The sequence below is a fragment of the Bidens hawaiensis genome, unplaced genomic scaffold (genome assembly GCF_021521415.1).
Source record: "Bidens hawaiensis isolate Kalapana, Puna unplaced genomic scaffold, B.hawaiensis_p1.1 tig00040963_1, whole genome shotgun sequence".
NCBI classification, from domain to species: Eukaryota; Viridiplantae; Streptophyta; class Magnoliopsida; order Asterales; family Asteraceae; genus Bidens; species Bidens hawaiensis.
The window spans coordinates 126,623-134,935 of NW_027497236.1; positions in this window are offsets into that span (position 1 = coordinate 126,623).

Consider the following 8,313-nt stretch of genomic DNA (forward strand, 5'->3'; position numbering starts at 1 on the left):
AGTATACCTCATGGCCTAAGGTCATTTGATTGTAAAATCAGGGGTTATGTTATGAAGCGTTTTTTACGGTAGCCTGTTAATTATATACGCAATGGTTAAAATGCACTCACCTCAAAAGGTGGACGACAATTTTGCCTCAAATAGTATATTCCTGTAAAGTTCTATATGATGAAATTATCTTTATAGTAAACAGTAAATGCATAGGATGAAGTGCTTAACATATCTTACAATACTAATAAAAGAAAATATTAAAGATTAGGTGTCATGCCTAATTTTCTCCTAATTCTAATTTCTCATCTCATTCATTTTAGCTATTCATGGGTCATGGGTCAAAACCATTTTGTCAAGTGGATTATAACATAGTGTGGATTTTATTCATTATTGAATTAAGTTTCATTTTCATACCTGAGTTTTGACCAATTACGCAACTTTAGTATTTTTTTTAAAATTTCTTGCAGATCAGCACCTGACATTTCTATTAAAACCATGCTATTTTAGAACTTTTTGTTAACCACCACCGTTTTTTTTTTCATTAAATCTACATTAAATTAATTTATAAGTATTTTGAGAATCACAATTGAAATAACATATCTAATTTATTTTTATTATTTCAAATCTCATGTAATATACAGGTTCAAAAGCTAGTTTTAGTATATTATAATTACAAATGTTACTTCCAAATAACAGCCGAAAGTCATTTAGTAACTTGAATGTCATATTCATGATTCATGAACAAACCTAAAAACTTGAAACGAACGAATAAAACTATAAAATTGACGGGATATGAAAATTTTTAATGGGTAAAAATAATTGTAAACTTATATTTATGTGTCTTGTCTATATATTTATATATTTGTTCATATATAATTATATATATAATAAATTAAAAATATTTGAGCCGAACCGAATCGAGCAGACCTTTGCTCGTTGCTTGGCTCGTTTACAAACTGAACCAAGCAGACCGGCTCGTTTTCAATCGAGCGAAAAAACGAGGGAGCATTTTCCGAGCGAGCAGCTAGCGGTTTGGAAAATAAAAACAAAAAAATAAAATACCAAAATGTTTCCCCCGTCTTTTTCGTTCCAAAAAAAGGAAACGACGAAAAGACACAATGTAGAGAAAAAATACACAATACCGAAAATGAACAAATAACACAATTATAAATAAAAAGACACAATTGATCGAAAACTTTAACACAATGACGAAAATAATATAACACAATATCAAGAAAAAAAACACAATGTCAAGGAAAAAATACACAATCAATGACGAAAATAAACATAAAACACAATTATAAATAAAAAAACACAATGATGTTTTTCCTCAAAATTGTGTCTTTTTCAAGTTTTTTTTTTTTTTTGGTTTTTTAGAACACGAGGAAAACGGTGGAAACATTTTTGCGTTTTTACATTTTTCATTCTTTTATTACATGTTTAGTTATGATTTTTTATTAATTTCTCATTATTTTTTTGAGGATATTTTTAACTAGAAATCTTTCTCATTTTTGTCCCCCCATACGTGAAATAACTTCACCCTATACTTCATTCCCTTTTCACAAGAGCTTCCTATTTCAATGGCTTAAATTTTGGCTCGTTAGTTTTCTTATTTTCCTTTTTCATTAGAGCTTCCTATTTCAAAGCCATAATTTTGGCTCGTTAGTTTTCTTATTTTGTGTATAAGTTAATAAGCATTTCATTGTAATGATTATCATTTCGCGTAACAAAATTGTTATGATATCAAAGAAAACATAACGATCCTATAAGAAAAAAAAAACAAAAACACAAACCCTCAAAATAACTCTGATCTCCAGTGACTGGCGATAAACTAGAAGGAAACAAAAACAATCAAAGAGACGCTTATGTTGAAGGGGAGACTAGTAAAATACCCGGTTTGACCAATGAGCACTACCAACAGTTTGTGAAGATCTTTTATGACAAGATGAACGCACCCAAGGAAGAAGATACATGGGTCACTAACATGAAAGTAATATTAGCCATGTGGGTAAGTGGGTTATCGACTCGTGTGCCACCTAGCATATAATTTGCAATGATTTTCTACTCTGATTACCCCCATTGTCGCTGTTATAACAAACATCGATTTGATAGCCGTAGACGGTAGATGACTAATATACTTTACCTAATGGAACAACGATAAAGGGCGTCCTTCATGTACCTAATTTCAAATTCGATCTTCTCTGTGTTAGTAAAACTATCACGGAATCTTAAATGTGCTCCTACCTTCTTTCTCGGCTTTTATGTAATGCATGACATGAGTTTGAGGACATTGATTGAAGTAGGTGATTGCAAGAAAGCTATAGTGTAAGACCCCTAAATTCTCGTAAACCGAATAGAACGAGTGTAGAGTTTGTAAATTAATTTCTCGGGTTTCGCTTGAGGGCTCGGGGACCTATGGGAGCAAGGAGGATCGAATTACAAAATGCAAGGGCTAGAATGTAACATTTGGGATATTATAACCCAAACCTCCCCCTAAACCCTTCTAGCGGCTGCAACCATCATCCCCTCCAAACCCTTCATTTTGGATCAAGGAAATTCGTTTCCAAGCTCCTAGAGGTATTTCAAGGTGTGTACTACACTCCCATATTCTTTAATTTCATAATCTAGGTCGTGACAATGGTCGATTAATCCGTTTCTTGAACTAGGGACAGATTCTGATTAAAATCATTTGGCACGATTCCCGAGGTTAAAAGTTGGAGTTTTTGGTGTCAAAATATTTCCAGGTATGTCTAGTATATCATACTAAAGTTTAATGACCATTGGAATTGTTTTGATATGTCAATTGATAAAAAACTAATTTCTAGGGTTCTTGAATGTTGAAATTGTTAATTGTTGTCATTCGGGTATTGTTTAAAGGAATTGCCAACCTGATCAGTTTGAGGGGTCTTATATTAGTGTAAGAACAATAGAAAAATTAGTTTTTTGGCTATAGGGGCTGGTTTGGTTGGTGATTCCTTAATCGATTTGTAATAGCGCGTAAAATCGGTAAATTGTTAATTAATGAGGAAAATGATGATATTTCAAACCCCATCAACTTGGGTGGTTAAATATTGATGGGTTGGCTGTAATAAAATGTTATCAAAATGGGGCTGCTTTGGTTGGTGGTTGGTTAATCGGTTCGTTAATGCACGAATTCGACACAATTAATGTAAAACGGGTATAGTTTGGGGAACCATTGGTGGTGAATATATTGGTAGGGATTTTGGGTAATTTAAGGACTCCGGGGGCTGATGTTGATGAATATGAATGTTGGGTGAGGCCATGAGTCAATCCCATTAGGACGCCTCGTAAAGTAAGCGAGTCGTTGCGGTTTAGTTAGTGACTGTTGTGTGCTTTAACTGGCAGGCTAGTGAACTGTGAGTAATTAGCTAGAGGATCCAGCTGTGATATTGTGAGTTTCATGATGCCCTTTTTAAATGTTTTACGTTTTGGGCTAGCATACACACTTTATGACGATTTTAACCTTTTGAACCGTTTTGAAGACATTGCATAGTTTATGTTATTTTTACTATCTATGCTTGGAAGTTTGTATGATTTATGTTTGTTTTATTTGGATTTGTGTGTGTGTGTGGCCATCAAGTGAATGTTTTTGTTAAGCCTTGACCGAGTCGAAGAGAAGTATAAAAGTTTTTTAATTTCTCTGTTGGGGGTTAAGGTGAGGAGTCCCGGGATAAGAAGACTGTCCTTGGGGCGAATGGATGTTTAAAAATCCCCTAAAAGTATATCTCTTTGGGGTGAAGTTTATTCGAGTCCTTAACCTTGTGTTTTGGACTTGAGAGGATGTGACCCGTGTTACATGCTTAACTGAGGAAAAATCATTTATTTATTTATTCTTTTTTATGGAAGTCGTATGTTGAATGTCTTGACAGTTCTTTGATAACTTTCAATTTTAAAAACATGAACTCACTCTGCTCAAGCTGACTTTGTGTGTATGTTAGATTGATACCAGGTTGAACGTGGATGGGATTGTTGCTTGGAGGTTATCAAGACTACTCGAGATCCCGAGGCAGTTCTAGTCGAAGCTCTTTACCATTTTAATATTTAAGGCAATCATAAACTACCTTTCTCGTCTTAAGAACAATGTTTGGATGTTTTTATTAAATTTTTCGCTGCAAGAATACTCCGTGTTGAATTTTTGAATTGCAAAAACTGGTTTATCTCTTAAAATTTGAATTTGCTTGGAATGATTATCAATTATAGACTCCCGGGTTTTGGGGTCTTACAAGTTGGTATCAGAGCCAACGTTCAAGAGATCCGGGCACACGCCGGTACTTGGACTCGAACAATTATGAGAGGGACTAGAATTTCCAATCGCAGGTAGCTGCACTCCAAGAGGTAACCTTTCTCTTTACGAGTAATAGAAGATGTGTTAAGCGTTTACAATTTGAAGTAAGTGTTGGGTAGAATACTAATATGAATAGGATGGGCGGGTAAAGTAAACAACTAACCACACGTGCTAAAAGTTGTTAGCAGTTACCATTACTTTCCATATCCTAGACGCTATTTTTGCTTAAATTTATTAAAGTTCTGTCCTTGTAGGGAAAAGGCATGGTTAACACTCGATCGAATAGAAGGGGTCGTCCCACCGGAGGTGGTCGTAGACCTCGCATTGAGGCTGAAAGGGGAAATCCGAGTTCCGTGCGGGAAGAAACCCGGTTTGCGAAGAGGGGGAGAATATCGCCTTAAACCCGTCGATGCACGCGACAATTGTAGAAAAGGTCAACCAGGTTCTTCATAGTGCTATTCCCGAGATTGTTGTTGATGCTATTAAAGTCATGGAGGAGACGTTTTTGGCAAAGAGTTCTGGTCAGGTAGATAGGGCTAAGAAGGGCCGAACGGAGGCCGAATTGATCAAGTCGAGTGATGAAGAGGGCAGGGTTCGAACTTTTAGAGCTACTGCAAGGGATTGTCCATATGGGGATTTTAAGAAATGTGACTCCCCTACTTTTGATGGTACCAAGGATGCGTTCGCAACTCACCAATGGGTGTGGGAGATGGAAATAGTTCTGAAGATCAGTAAGTGTAAGAGGGAGGATATGACTACTTTTGCTACAACCTCGTTCCGTTCTGAGGCATTGTGCTGATGGGATAATCTGACCCAAGCCATGGGAGATAGGGCATTGGGGAGCATGACTTGCGGGAATTGAAGCAGCTAGTTACCTATCAATATTGTCCTACACATGAACTGAATAAAATCGAACAGGAATTCCTAACTCTAGAGGCGGGGGCCTTGACCCATCAAGAGTATACTACCAAGTTTAATCAAATGGTTCGAATGTGTCCGGATCTGGTTACTCCTGAGAGCAAGAGAATCAAAAAGTACGTGAAAGGTCTTCCGGTGGATATTCGGAGGGGAGTGGTGACCACTGACATGAGCACCTTTTACTCGGTGGTTACCCTGGCTAGTACGTTATATGATCAACGGGAGGTTGTGAAGCCGACCGAACCTAAAAAGCCTGGGAACTCGAATGTTAACTCCAATGGCAAACGTTTTGGGGGAACTAGTTTTTTGTCGGGGGACAAGAGAAAGACCGAGGGAGACAATCCAAAGGGAGAAGTGAAGGACGATAAATGTAAGAAGTTTGGGAAGGGACATAAGGGAGATTGCAATATGAGTTCATTGGTTTGTTTCCGCTGTGGGAAGATGGGACATTTTCACTATGAGTGTCCGTCCTTGACATGCTTTCGGTGTAAGGGGTCTGGGCATTTGGCTTCAGCTTGTCCTAAAGTGAGAGCGGAGATTTCCGAGGGGGGGTAATTCTTCTAAACTAAAGGTGGATGGCAAACCGAGAGCCAAGGCTAGGGCGTTCAACATTTCAATGATGGAAGAAAGGGAGGACGCGGACGTTGTTTCGGGTACTCTAATTTGTTATTACTTTTAAACATTTAAAACCTTGTTGATACACTCCTATTCTCTCGTAAAGATTTATATTGCGTGCTTGATTCGTTAAGAATTAGTACATTACCTCTCCAGGTAACTTTTCACTTAATAAACTGCATGCTTCAGTCCTGTTCGACTCGGGTGCTAGTAGGAGTTTCGTTTCTACCACGTTTTGTTCCACGTTAAATAAATTACCCGATCACGTAGATGATTTGTTGGAAGTTGAAGTTGTTGTAGGGAATTCTGTTACCGTGTCTAGAGCCATTCAGGGTTGTCATATCGAGTTGTCCGGATATAGATTTACAGTGCGATTATATCTAATGCCTTTAGGTTGTTTTGATGTGGTTCTTTGGATGGACTGGCTCACCAGTGTGAATGCTCATATTGTTTGTGGTCAGAAACTCGTACGTCTCAGGGCTCCGGATGGGAGTCAGATCACTGTTCACGGGGACAGGAGTTGTGCAACGCCATCCCTTATATCGATGTTAAAGGCAGAAAAGTGGATGCGGCGGGGTTGTGGGGCATATCTGGCCTATGCTTTGAATGTGAAGGCCAATGTTATTAGTATATGGGACATTCCTATTGTTCGGGACTACCCGAATGTATTTCATGATGATTTGTCAGATGTGCCGCCGAGTTGCGAGGTTGAATTTCAGATCGACCTTGTGCCCGACGCCAAACCTGTTGCACGAAAACCCTACCGCCTAGCTCCTAATGAAATGAAAGAACTCATGGCTCAGCTAGAAGACCTACTCGATAAGGGTTTCATCCATCCGAGCATCTCACCTTGGGGTGCCCCGGTCCTCTTTGTCAAAAAGAAAGACAGTAGTATGCTTATGTGTATCGATTAACGAGAGTTGAATAAACTCACAATGAAGAATATGTACCCCCCTCCCGAGAATCGATGAATTATTTGATCAGCTCCAGGGAGCTTGTTGATTCTCAAAAATCGATCTTAGGTTGGGGCATCATCTATTGAAGATTAGAGAAGAAGATATTCCGAAAACTGCGTTCCGCACACGTTACGGGCACTATGAGTTTCTGGTGATTTCTTTCAGGTTGACTAACGCGCCCGCTGCTTTCATGGATCTCATGAACGGAGTGTGCATGCCGATGCTTGACCGTTCCGTTATTGTTTTCATTGTTGATATTCTGGTGTATTCCAGGAGGGAGGATGAACATGCCCGCCATCTTAAGGAAGTTTTGGAAATCCCGAGGAAAGAAATTTTTTTTTGCAAATTTCTCTAAGTGTGCTTTCTGGTTACGCGAGGGGCAATTTTTGGGTCATGTCATTAACCCGAACGATATTTTAGTAGATCCCACGAAGGTGGAAGCAGTGATGAGGTGGGAACCTCCCAAATCTCCGATAGAGATTCGCAGCTTCTTGGGTTTAGCTGGGTATTACCGACGGTTTATCCATAACTTCTCTAGTATTGTGTCGTCATTGACTAAGTTGACCAAGAAGGGTGTTAATTATGTTTGGAGAGTTGGCCAGGAGAAAGCTTTTCAGGTGTTAAAGGAGAGATTAACGCACGCCCCAATACTTGCTCTGCCCGACGATACTGATGATTTGGTTGTTTATTCTGACACGTCGTATCAGGGGTTGGGGTGTGTTCTTATGCAACATGCTTCTCGTCAGCTAAAGTCTAACGAGGTAAACTATCCCACCCACGATCTTGAGTTAGCGGCCGTCGTTTTTTCTCTAAAAATATGGCGGCACTACTTGTACGACGTGCCATGCGTTATTTATACCGACCATAAGAGTTTGAAATAATTCCTTGAATAAAAAGAGTTAAACATGAGGCAGCTGCATTGGCTAGAGTTGACCAAGGACTACGATTTGGAGATTATTTACCACCCGAGTAAGGCTAACGTTGTGGCAAACGCGTTAAGTAGGAAGGAGAGGCCGAAACCCATTCGTGTTAAGCTCTATCAGCTCATTCTCAAACCCGATATTTGAAGCAAGTCTCGAGTTTTCAGAACGATGCTTTACAGGTGGAATGGATTATGTCAGAATGTATATGGGGTTAGGTGAATTTCTTGGAAGACGCGGGGGACGGAGTGAAGTACAAAGACGATCGTTTGTGGGTACCTCGTTATGGGTGACTTAGAGTCTTAATTATGGATGAGGCTCACAAGACACGCTATTCCATTCATCCGGGCGCGATGAAGATGTACCAAGATCTTAAGAAGAATTATTGGTGGCCAGCGATGAAGAATGACGTGACTCGGTATGTAAGTAAGTGTTTGATGTGTTTGCAGGTTTAGGCGGAGCACTAGAGGCCATACGGAAAACTCCAGCCTTTAGACATTCCAGAATGGAAGTGGGAACACCTTAAGATGGGTTTTATTACTAAATTGCCTCGTATGCCCAAGAGAGGATACTATTTGGGTGGTGGTGGACTGATTGACCAAGTGTG